This window comes from Arachis hypogaea, chromosome 18, assembly GCF_003086295.3.
Source record: "Arachis hypogaea cultivar Tifrunner chromosome 18, arahy.Tifrunner.gnm2.J5K5, whole genome shotgun sequence".
Classification (NCBI taxonomy): Eukaryota; Viridiplantae; Streptophyta; class Magnoliopsida; order Fabales; family Fabaceae; genus Arachis; species Arachis hypogaea.
This window is the reverse complement of record NC_092053.1, coordinates 94,216,865-94,220,822: the sequence shown is the minus strand read 5'-3', so window position 1 is coordinate 94,220,822 and position 3,958 is coordinate 94,216,865. Positions and strand designations below refer to the sequence as shown.

General features: G+C 40.8%; 1 non-coding gene across 1 annotated transcript; it reads right to left on the bottom strand.

The window, feature by feature from the left end:
• Positions 1–211: 211 nt before the first annotated feature.
• Positions 212–318, bottom strand: LOC112773368 (small nucleolar RNA R71). Its single transcript, XR_003187921.1, has one exon. It is a non-coding gene; the product is annotated as a small nucleolar RNA R71 (small nucleolar RNA).
• Positions 319–3,958: the final 3,640 nt, after the last annotated feature.

Here is a 3,958-nt window from a genome sequence, read left to right as displayed (position 1 = left end):
CAATCAATATCTAACCACCTTCCTGAGGATATGAGATACTGTGAAGTCTAATGGTGTTCACCCTAATACCTATAGACTACTTCTGTTTCCCTTCTCACTCAAGGACAAAGCATCTAAATGGCTGGAATCCTTTCCAAAGGATAGTTTAATAACCTGGGAAGACGTGGTGCACAAATTCTTGGCAAGATTCTATCCTCCTCAACGAATCAACAGGTTGAGAGCTGAGGTACAAACCTTCAAGCAGCAAGATGGTGAGACTCTATATGAAGCATGGGAGAGGTTTAAGGACCTGACAAGAAGATGCCCGCCAGATATGTTCAATGAATGGGTGCAGTTGCACATTTTCTATGAAGGCCTTTCGTATGAATCAAAGAAGGCAGTAGACCACTCATCTGGGTGATCTCTGAACAAGAAGAAGACCATTGAAAAAGCCATAGATGTCATTGAGACTGTAGCAGAGAATGACTACTTCTATGCTTCTGAAAGAGGCAACACTAGAGGAGTGATGGAGCTGAACAATGTGGATGCACTGCTAGCTCAAAACAAGCTTATTACCAAGCAGTTGGCTGACCTTACCAAAAAGATGGAGAGGAATCAAGTGGCAGCAATCACCACCTCAGCAGCAGCTTAAGAAAGAGTGAATGAAGAAGCAGAGGGTGATCAGGAACAAGCTAACTACATTGGAAATTTACCTAGGCAGCACCATGACCCATACTCCAAAACATATAATCCCGGTTGGAGGAACCACCCAAACTTTGGGTGGGGAAACCAACAGGATCAAGGCCAAGATCAGAGACGCCACAACTCCAATAACAATGCAGCTCACCAACACTCCACACAGAGGTCATATCAACACCCACCTAACAACACCTCTCAACATCCATACCAAAGCCAAAATGGCCCTTCTCATCCTTCCAATCTCAACTCTCCATCATCGGAAGAAAGACTCTCAAGCATTGAAACTCTACTTGAAAGCATATGCAAGGAGATCCAAGATAGTAAGGTGTTCCGAGAGGAAGTGCGATCCAACATGCAAAATCAAGATGCTGCCATCAAGAAACTTGAGACACAAATTGGCTACCTATTTCAACAAGCTCCTGGCCATGACCTTTGCAGCAACATTGAGTCAAGGCCAAAGGAGGAGTGTGAAGAACGGAAGATTGATGGTTTAGAGGTTATAGTAAACTCTCGTTGTGAATATAGTTACTAAACCAAGCAATCAACCTTTCTTACAAACGTTTTGGTTGTCATAAGTAACAAACCCCTTAAAAATTGTTAACCGAGTATTTAAACCTCGGGTCGTCTTCTCAAGGAATTGCAGGGAGGTATGTTCTTATTATTGGTTATGAAGATTGTAAATTGGGGGTTTTGGAAGTAAGGAAGCAGTATGTTACACAAAAAGAATAAAATAAAATAGTAATAATAAAATAAACTCTTGGCAAGGTATAAAGACTGGAGGTCCTATCCCAGTTATCCTCATCAATTGTAATGAGAATTGGATTTTTCTCCCACTTTATTAACCTCTAACTATGAAGGTAAGTTAAGTGGATGAATTAATTCTTGAAGAATTCCAATTCTCAATCAACAACGAGTTTGATAACTCAAGAGTCACCAATTATTTAACCAAGGCCAAAAGGGGAGAAATTCTACTTGAATGAAAATAATTTGGATAAATCGAGAACTTTAATAAATTAAAGAAAGCAATCATAAGTCTGAAATACCTCAATTAACTCTAATAAAGACATCAAATGTAACATGGAAGAGTTCATAAATTAAATTGGGAAAATAAATAAAAATAAAGAACCTGGGATTGAGAGTCACTCCTAAAACTAAGAGAAATCATAAATCCTAATCCTAAGAGAGAGGAGAGAACCTCTCTCTCTAAAAACTACATCTACTCCTAAAATTGTGAATATGAAAGCCCCTTATGAATGGATGTATTCCCCCACTTTATAGCCTCTAATTTGTGTTTTCTGGGCCGCAAACTGGGTCAGAAACAGCCCAGAAATCGTTGGAGAAGAATTCAAACACGCTGATTTCCGTCACTGCGACACGGCCGCATGGAGCACGCGGTCGCGTCACCTAGCATCAGGGGAACTACAGCATATTATATATCAAATCGAAGCCTCGGACATTAGCTTTCCAATGCAACTGGAACCGCGTTGTTTGGACCTCTATAGATAAAGTTATAGCTGTTTGAGTGCGAAGAGGTCAGGCTGGACAGCTTAGCAACTTCTTCATCTTCTTGTATTCCTTCCACTTTTGCATGCTTCCTTTCCATCCTCTAAGCCATTCCTGCCTTATAATATTTGAAAACACTTAACACACATATCAAGGCATCTAATGGTGATAAAAGAGAATTAATAATAAGCAAATATAAGATCAAAGAAGCATGTTTTCAATCAAAGCACATAATTAGGAAGGCAAATGTAAAACCATGCAAATAGTATGAATAAATGGGTAAAGAGTAGATAAAAACCACTCAATTGAGCACAAGATAAACCATAAAATAGTGGTTAATCAGAGTGTCAAGCTATCACCCTCAGAAGTGGGAAGGAATTGAAGGAGACTTCCAAGCAACCACAAGAGAAAGATTCAATTGGAAGAAAGGAGGAACAAGATGAAGTTCAAGTCCCCACCTCCAACTCACATAAAAAAGAAGAAGAGCTGAAGCCATATGTTCCGAAAGTCCCATATCCTCAACAATTGAGGAAGAAGGGGGATGACAGCCAATTCTCCAGATTTTTAGAAATCTTCAAGAAACTACAGATTAACATACCCTTTGCTAAAGCAATAGAGCAAATGCCGCTCTATGCCAAGTTCATGAAGGAGTTGATGACCAAGAAGAGAAGCTGGAAGAACAATGATACTGTTATACTAACCGAGGAATGCAGTGCCATCATTCAGCATAAACTGCCCCAGAAATTGAAGGATCCTGGGAGCTTCCAGATTCCTTGTATTATAGGAGAAATAATAGTGGAGAAGGCTCTATGTGATTTAGGAGCCAGCATAAATCTGATGTCTGTAGCTATGATGAGAAAAATGAAGATTGAGGAGGCCAAACCAACAAAAATGGCCTTACAACTAGCAAACTGATCATTCAAGTTTCCTCACGGCATAGTGGAAGACTTGCTAGTGAAGGTAGGAGACTTTATCTTTCCAGCAGACTTTGTAGTGTTAGACATGAAGGAAGGAGCTAAGGCTTCTATCATCTTGGGTAGACCATTCTTAGCTACTGCCGGAGCTGTCATCGATGTCCAAAAGGGCGAACTTACCCTTAGACTACACAATGAAACAATGATGATCAATGTGTTCAAGGCCATGAACTACCCACAGAAACCATTGGGAGAATGTATGAGGTTGGACTCACTAGAAGATGTAGTACAAGAGACTTTTGAAGAAGAAGAACTTGAGGGGTTAACAAAAGAGGAGGAATCAGCATCAAGCGAAGAAGCTGCAACAACTGAGGTTCAAGCTCAGTGCACAATAGAGGAGAAGAATGGAAAGAAAGAAGCACCCAAACTTGAACTAAAGGCACTGCCACCCACTCTCAAGTATGCATATCTAGGAGAAAATGAAAGTTATCCAGTGATCATAAATTCATCTCTCAGCCAAGAACAAGAGGAAGAGCTACTCCAAGTATTGCAAAGGCACAAAGATGCCATAGGATGGACCCTTGCTGACTTGAAGGGAATCAGTTCGGCCATATGTATGCATAAGATACTGTTGGAAGATGATGCCAAACCATCCATTCAACCCCAAAGGAGGCTGAACCCAGTCATGAAGGAAGTGGTACAGAAAGAAGTCATGAAGTTGTGGCAAGGAGGAGTGATCTATCCGATCTCAGACAGCCCATGGGTCAGCCCTATACAAGTTATCCCAAAAAAGGGAGGAATCACTGTAGTCCCCAATGAGAAGAACGAACTAATCCCTACAAGGACCGTCACAGGATGGCGGA